This window comes from Ambystoma mexicanum, chromosome 1p, assembly GCF_040938575.1.
Source record: "Ambystoma mexicanum isolate Mex_15411 chromosome 1p, UKY_AmexF1_1, whole genome shotgun sequence".
NCBI classification, from domain to species: Eukaryota; Metazoa; Chordata; class Amphibia; order Caudata; family Ambystomatidae; genus Ambystoma; species Ambystoma mexicanum.
The window spans coordinates 206720014-206729328 of record NC_090921.1 but is presented as its reverse complement, the minus strand read 5'-3'; positions in this window follow the sequence as shown (position 1 = coordinate 206729328).

Genomic DNA, 9315 nt, shown 5'->3' with positions numbered 1-9315 from the left:
GTGCCAAATATCATTAAATACTATACTTCCAATGCCATGCTTACAGTACATAGTTCATGCCGGAGACCCCTCCTGTGGTGCCGGACGGCTAAATTCCAATGATTGTCTATCACTGTGGAATAATGCCCTAAAGCAGGTAGACAATTTCCCAGGCATATCTCAAATTCTTGGTGTTACCTGGTCAATAATTGTGTCTACAGATACAATGCGCCAAAATTCAAATTGTCAAGGTTGAATTAAGAATCGGGTCACGACTCACCTGACCAAACCTAAGGAGGACCGATCGGTACTTCTAAGAATCTTACCTAACTAATCTTACCTCATGTATGGCAAATCTGCCCGCCTCAATAAGTGGACCTTCCTCAAGATGCCGTCTCAGACCACATGCTAATCGTCCAGGGATCGGGTCGTGCAGCGCTGCTGAGGATTCGCGTCTCATCCAGGGGCCTCTTTCTTTTTGTCACACCGTCCGATCCCGGTCCGATAGCGTGTGTCAACCCTCAACAATCCGGCATCAATCTTAAGGGTCCCTATTCGAGCGCCAACTGTGAAACAGAAATAAAATATCGAGGCTGAGTACCCCAAAAGGAAATACACCGAACAAGGGTTACAAAGGAACATACAAAGTACTTTATTCTGTACTGACTTCAATTACAAAAACAGTGCAAAGTCAGATAGCTATCGGCCCTCAGTACAACCCAACGACCTCCAGCGTGGTTCAGTGTGTTCAGTGAGAGACTGTACATTAGAATGCATTCGCTTTTTATACATTTTGTGGGCACTATGTCCAGCCCCACTTCGGGTTAATATTCTACTTTATACATCGCCAATACTAGGGTTTGTGCCGAGTCTCAAATAACCGCATATAACTGGTTTGTCTTTAATACATGTAACAACACGCGTATGCATTAACTGTGTATTCTAAAGTTTTGCATGCAGGCCTTCTTAAACATAAATACAATGTAGTAAGACAGATGTTCTTCGTTCAGTATGCAAACACATTATCTCAATATATGCTCGTGGATTAGTTTCATCGCGCGAGTGATCTCTTTACACATAGGTCAACGAAGGACGAGGTCTCAGTTCATGACCTCAACAAGTGGCCTGCAGGCAGCTTACACATCAGCTCTGTACAGAGGTCAAGACGGCCATGTTGTATTTTGCAATGACATCGTCCACCATTGTAGCTCACAGGGTGACTTTTCCACAACGAATCCTAAAATGGCGGTTTGACCTAAAATGGCGGCCTACATAGACTAAAGGTCAGGACTTTGCAACACAGATCTCGCAAGCGACTTTCAAGCAGCTTGGCGTAGGCCAATATTAATATATTTATTACAATAGGAGGCACAATATACTTTCTATTCCGACACATCAAGCAAGTGACTTTTCTTCCTATTCATCGACAACCTATTGCCACTCAGCACTACCTCGACACCTACCGGGTACTTCTCAGTGTTATACCAAACCATATGTTAAATGTCAATTTTAAGATGTTATTATCTCTCTGATTTGTGTCAATAATCTTGATGGCCTGTATGTCTGATAATCTATTTCCGGAGACAAATATATAATGTAGTACCTGTTTTTCCCTGTTTCTCTTCCAGCATGTTTATGTCAGTTTATTCCCTTTTACTTGGCCATTTAGCATGTGAATTTTTATAGTTCTCAATTCTTTACACAAATGTAACCCTCTCGTCTCAGCACTTGATAATGTAAAATAATCTTCACATATTAACTCATTACAATGGTCAAACCAGTGCATGTTAAGATCTCCACATACTATTATTGACACATTCATCAATTTTTCCAGAGACTCGTCTATAAACCCCAAGACCATGGATTGAAAATCCTCCAGGCCAATACAACTAATCAAAGTAGTACATTCAAACGAGTTATGCTTTCAACCCTGCATCCTCATTGTTAAAATGTGGATGTACGGGATTGGATTAAGTGTGTTTATCACTGTTATACCACTAATATTTTTTATAGTAGTCAGCAGCCCGGAAATAGGTCTTCCTTTAGGTCCTTTTATAGCTTTCTTTAAATACATTGCATATCCTTCTATTATTGGAGTTTTATATATCCAAGTATCCTGGAGACATATTATGTCCATTTCCTCCAATTCAGTTCAAATCCCCAAATCCTCTTGTGTTCCAGCTTCCCTAGGAGCCTTCCTGTTGATGAATTGCTTGTCTCAATTATGTATCATGTGTCTCTCCTACTTGTTGAGCATGCTGATCTTTCCACCTCTCCCCTTCTTTACTTCATGTTCTCGCCTCATGCCTGGTGTCAATATATCTCTTCGAGTCATTGTATTCCCGAGCCTTGTTTCATACTTCTGTTAGTAATACAGATCCTTTCTTTATCCCCTCAGCTTGCTCTGCTATTGTTTGTTCTTACCTTTCCATCCTTTCTCCAGTCGTCTCATGACTCTGGCATTGCTCTCATGGCAAATCCCAATGGTAATAAAGCTCTTGCCTCTTGTAGTAGTTGATGTTCCACTCAAATTGATGGCACATGGATTATCACATTATCTAACCGTTCCTCATTCACAAATTGAATTGTTTGTAGATCATTAGAGTCAATCCGAGACAAATTCGGAATTTGATGCAACAGCCTTAAAACATTGGTTCTATTTAGAATCAGGCCGTCTTTGATATATATAATCCATTTCAGTTGGAGAAAGTGTGGGTTCTTCCTCCCAGCAACTTTCCTCATTCCCAATTCTACTATTTTTAATTGCGGCTTCCCTTTAGGATCTATGAAACTTCTCGATCTTTCTCTCCTTGCATATTCCACTTCACCTCTGTAGCAGGGGCCTTCTTCCTTTGATGAATTGTGCTGTTGCTCTTCTTTCTTGGATCATTGTACCCCATGCGGCGGCTTGTGATCTATCATATGTTTTTCTTTCACCACTTTGCAACACTTCTCCTTTCCTGTCAGAGTAGTCCACAGATTCTTTATGCCCTGATTTCACATTCTCAAGGTATAGGCCGTAAGCGGGATCACTCCATGACTTCCCAGCCTTTTCTTCATTTGCTCTGAAGGCTCTTCATTTCTGCTCCAGTGAGTGGCTTCGATGTCGCTTCAACAGAGTGTGACAAGCCCAGTTCTGCAATCATCGCCCAGTGATGTTTTATTATAAAGTACAGATCTTGGGTCTGTATCATGATGTTTGTGCTTCTCCCGGGTTTGGCTGCTTACTACCTCAATGTTCCCATCCGTTGTATTACAAGTGGTTGAGAGCAGTACCACTTCACCTGTTTGAGAGAACATACGTTGTCTACACAGTTGATGATTTTTTGCCAGGCTAGACATCAGCATCACCTCTTTTATAGTCACTGGTTTCCAACTTTGTGAACCAAATTCCTTCTCAGGCATAACCAGATTCTGCATAAAGTGTGGAGATTCATTAGATTTTTACTTGTTTGCTGCTATTTTATTTTTGAGTGCAGGATATTGGCAGGCTCCCTTGCTCATGTTTCTTTAATTCCTGTTTTGATCGTGTAAAAATTATGTAGCACTTCTTTGCTTCCACCTGGCTCATAGGTCAAGCTGCATACCGGGCTCCGTGTATCACCTCCAACACCTACAATTGAGATGTAGCTTCCAGCTCTTCCAGGGTGCTATCATTTACATCCTCCTTTCTTTCACTGTTTGGACCTTATCAGTCAATTTGGGGCCCCATCCGGTTCATTCATCACTTTCAAGAGCAAAGGATTGCTTCTTGCTTCATCCACCTGGTTTTTTGGCGTAGAGTTTTCTCTTTCCTTTGGGGTCAATACATAAACTCTGCACCGCACCACTCTCCGTAGTTAATCCATCTGGTTTACGTTGCACCATTTTTATCCTTTGGGACCTCCTCTCATTCATGTCTTGTATTATTGGTTCCAGAATGCGCTTCAAGGTTTTTGTAATTTGTGCAGATGTATTATCCATATTACCTTGCAGCGCAGTTATAAAACCTTCTACAAAGAGGATCTTCGAATGCAATAATCGTGTATGGTCTTGGAGTTGCTTGTGCATGCTTTCATATAGTTTAGTAACTGGTGCCATGATGACAGTCAAAGCCGCAGAGTGTTAGTATCTATCCCCATTGGCCAAGGGCGATTTCCCTCAGGTTCCTCTCTGCCATTCCCAGAACCTCTCTGACTCGCTTCATAGGTTTCCGGCTCATTAGTACTCTTTTCTGGAGTTTTTACACCTTGCTGCTTCTCAATTTCACTACTCTCCTTGGAGATTCTCGGTCTTTCGTTTTTTCTACTATTCTCCTTTCATGACTTCCAAGGTGGGTCGCCGTCCACCCTCTCGCCTGTAGATGGTCCAATACCATTTGCCATTTTTCCCATCCTGGGAGTATGGAATTCCTTTTGACAGTCATTGGACAGGCTCTGATTGCTGCCTATAGCATTGCCTATATGTTGAATCTCATTCAGTGTTAATTCTCTGAAAGATTCAATACTTGATGCATCTGGGCCAATAAATATTGCTGCCTTGACAGTTGAATCTACTCCAAAAGGGTGCACCTGTTGATCTGCCGCTGCACCCACCTCGCCCAGGTGAGGTTCCTGTAAGTCAATCCCCCACAATGTACGGGCTTCAATGTCTTTCATTGATGCCAAAAGGACATCACCTTGTACATTGAGGGCACTTGTTCTCCACATATTTTGTTTGTGCAGAGACGTTGGTCTTATCTGTGGAGTAATTTTCCGGTACGAGAACGTATGTTTTTTCAAGGAGTCTCCTGCTCCCAATGTAAATGGCTTCCATAATCATTTCTATTTTGGAATGGCACTTGGTGGTGTCATCACATTTGGCATTTGTGCTTGACTCCCACCGGATCCCTTAGTGGATCCAGCTGAGCCTTTTCTCCACGCATAGCCGTTTCCGTCTCACAACAACTCTCCAGTTTCTTGATTGTCCTCTGGGGGAATGGTTTTGTGTTATCATTTATCAGTGTTTCCTTCTCTGAGCATTCCTGCAATAACTTGTTATAAACGCCGTCATTTCAACGGAGTCTTCAAGTGGTGGGGGTAAAAAAAGGTGCAAAGGGTGAAGAGAGTACCAAGGGAGTAAGCCCACCTGATTTCACAATTGCATTTCGTTCTTCTTTTAACTCACCTCTCTTCTGCCCTTCCTCAACATTGATGCCGATATTTGGTACTGTTGGTTCTATCGATTGCTGTAATTGCCTATTTCCTCCATAACCACTCTCCACCAAGAACTGCAAAGACTGGAAGACTGTTTCTCCTTGTCTCAGCTCAGCTCTGCGAAATGCTCAACATTAGGTTCACAGTTTTTTTTGCTCCACCTCCTCCAATGGAGCACAATGGTAGACAGACTCTGGTTCCAGGCACAGGCAAAGTGAACAGCGTGTACTGCAAGACTTTCTCACCTCATCTCAGCTCTGCTACGTGAAGCGCTTCACATTGGTTTCACAGGTTTTTATGCTCCACCTCCTCCAATAGAGCACAATGGTAGACAGACTCCAGGCACAGGCAGAGCGGAAAGCATGTACTGCAAGAATGTCTCACCTCATCTCAGCTCAGCTCTGTGAAATGCTCCACCTTGGGTTCACAGCTTTTTATGCTCCACCTCCTCCAATGGAATACAGACTCCAGACCCAGGCACAGTCAGAACGGACAGCATATACTGCAAAACTGTCTCACCTCATGTCAGCTCAGGTCCGTAGCCATAATACTCTTCTGGACCAAATGTCATGAAGCAGCAGTCTCCATCCTCATCACAATCCACCCAGTATTCTGTGTAATTGTGGGGGTCAAAACAACATGGGAATATTGTCAAAGGGGTCTAATGGGATGTTACATTGGATACATCTGAGTTTTATTCATTTGTTTGTGTATATCCGTTTGTTTGATCACCCATATTTACTATTATTGTCATTACCAGGGCTTTCTAACTGGCCATTTTAAATTGGCTCACTGCTATTTGTACGACACAAATAGCTGTCAGGACCAGTAGTAGTAAGGGCAGTAATATGTTTTATGTGTTCTCCAACCAGGTGGGTATCCATGAACCAGGTTATCAGACCGGAACTTATCTTCAATATCCTAGACATCTGTCACCATATTGGTGTGCAGCTCCTGCAAGGTCATTATGGCCTCTGTATGGGATCTATTCTGCTCAACGTCTGCTGGAATATACATACAGTGGGGCAAGCCTATCTTGACAAAAAAGACCTCCTCCATTGCTCTGATCAGATCAAGGCCATACCTATTTTGAAGAGTCATTAATCTTACTGCTCTCAACTCCTCCTTAATTGCATTAAACCCCTTTGCTGTGACATTTATTGTTTCAAGTAGCTCCCGTCTGGTTTTTTGTAACCATTTGGCTTTCGTTAATATTTTCAAGCCAGGGGCAAGACTGGAGGTAAAGAACATTTCAGTTTTACCAAACAACGTATGTTTATATGGTATGTGATCCTTAGTTTCAACTCATTTGACTGAAAAGTAATTCTCCCTTCTGGTACATTTTAGGCTAAGAGATATCTTCTTTCTATTGTGTGTGTTCATCAGGGAAAATTACTACTATGGAGCATAGTCCTCCCCAATTTGGAGGGAGCTGCATATAAGCTTTTGAACCCAAATAGTGGTTCATTAATACAGCTGTGCCTGACATCATGGCTGGTACATCAAAAATACATCGGCAACCTTGGTATGCTCCCGCTATTATAGTGCCATTGTTTTGAAAACATAGGGTTGCATCTTTTATTGGTATTATTGGTACTGGTCCTGCATATCAGATACCCAGGTAAGTATCTGCAATCTTTAGTCAAATCTTTGAGGCACACCAACCTCTGGTGCCGTTATGAGTGCTTGTGATTTGAAGCCCACCATTCCAGGAACCCAGTCTGCTGCAGTTTATACATCCACTATTGTTTGTGACTGGGGTCTGTTCCAGCTGCCTGGTATTTCTTTTCCTTTGGAATCAGTACTCATCAGTAGTTTATGGTCTTCTATTCTCACGTCTCCCTTATTTGGACCTGACTATACATAATTACCTTATTCTAAGTTGTAGCATTGATCATCAGGAGTGTTTGCTTAATAAAACTGTCCTCATGAGGTGAGGTGACTTTTGTCACCCCAGGGTATAGTGGCCCATCTGCCCCGATACTATCCAGTTGTTGTGCATAAATCTAGATGTGTCAAGCAGTCACGTAATGTGCTCTGTGTGCCTGTACATCAGTTGCTATGAATACTCTAGATGCATGTTAGGATTAAGGAGTCCTTCAGGCAACACAGGTAAGGCAGAACATGTTACTTTATTATGTGTGCCTCTGTGTGCCTGTACATCAGTTGCTATGAATACTCTAGATGCATGTTAGGATTAAGGAGTCCTTCAGGCAACACAGGTAAGGCAGAACATGTTACTTTATTATGTTATATCAAATAGGTGCGTAAGATGGTAAGACAAGTACAGAAGCAGCAAGGAAGCCCACTGGCTACCATCACCCAGGCTACATGGTTTCAACTGCCATTGATGGAACACTCACACAAGACAACATTCCAACTCTTTCAACATTCCACACATGCCATCACTCAGTCACTGACATCATTCAAACTCTCCACACATTCAAGAACAGCCATAAAACACCTCCTTTCCTTCACAACCAAAACACACCAACAAAACAATGCACTCATGGCATTTGGAATGAGAGAAAAAACAAAACATTGTTCATTGAACTTCAATCTTCCACCATTCTTATCCTATTGTACCACACATTATTAGTGATATTAAGGGAGTAGTGAATATACTGCAACATTGTATTTGGGTCATTCTTCACACTTGTTTTTGATCTGTTACTTTGTGTACTTCTTTTAAGGTACATTTCAGGTATCATTCTGACTGTTGCTATTGTGGACCTATGTTTGTATTATTGTCACTAAATACTATCCTTGCCTTCGCATTATTATAAAACTTCTTATTGCCATACAATAAAGAAAATAGGTACAACAAAATTCCAAAACGAGTGCCAAAATCACAATGGCAAAAGAATCTACCTTATGTGGATAGCTAGATATAGAAGCTCATCTGGGCTGCAAGAGAAAATGTTTGATGTTATTTAAGAAAGGAAAATCTCTTTTTTTCTGTTTCTTGTTGAATAAATAACTGTTACAAGAAAAAACAGTGTAAAAATAAGAGGATATTTCTTATTTAAAACAATGTATGTTTTAAAGTGCAATAATATATTGTCAAAAAAATATTCAGTGCTCCTAGGAAAAGATGAATGTTTGAGAAAAAAGAAAGCATTAGAAAAATAAAATGTCGATATCAAACATCTTGATGGCCTTCTTAAAATGGAAGAAACTCAAACTGTCTCTATTTTTATCTTTCTTCTTGACACTTATTCGCTCTAGTATTATTGCTTTAGTCCGAGGACTTTGCAAGTTTTCTAATGGTGGTTGTGTGTCTTCTGACAGGAGGGCCACAACACAATACCTCTTGAAGTCGCTTAAGGTCAGCCAGGCCCGCCTGCCCCTAATCTTTACCGCTGAATGGGTAGCTATCTCAAACATATATCAACCTTCAAGTCTGCGTTTAAGCCATTACATAGTAACATTTTGACGAAACACTAAATCTCCAGGGTATGATGATATATTGTATGTTTTTCCCAATAGTGAAGTAATTTGTTCAAACACTTGATTTAAAAAATGGGGTCCATTTGTCTGAATGGAGCATGTCACACAATCCCTATCTAGGAAACACCTGTCTTATGAGGAATTTTGAAGCTGATATGGCATCTTGATGAGTGCAGGTTCCTTCTTCCCTCCATCGAGAAAAGGGGCATACAACCATAATAATGCATTGGTAGCCATTACATCTTTGGATCACATCCACATGGTTGATATGCAAATATCAAAATGGTCAGATAAGACAAGGTATTGCTCCTCTTACCGTTCTTAATGTATAACCAGCAGTACATTTTGACATGTTATACAATGATGGCATTGGTTACATCCTCATTTAGATTCAGAGCGAGCCAGTCATCTAAAATAGATGCTGCAAGACAATCCCTTGTGGTGTGTGCTGGATAATGTAATTGTTCCAGCGCTACTGTAAGCAACTCTACAGGCATGCCACGTTTTCTGCGCTATTCCTTCACCAAATTAACTTTGCAGGAGACAATGTGCACCCCCTTTTCTTCCATGATTCCAGCTCATCTTGAGGTGCATGTCCCTTCAGCGCTATGATCTGTGTTACTGGCAGTGTAATGAAACTTTCTTTCATTAGCATTTTGCATGCATGTGTGAATTTGTTTGCCATTCTTGTAATGTCTAATATCTCAGAGAA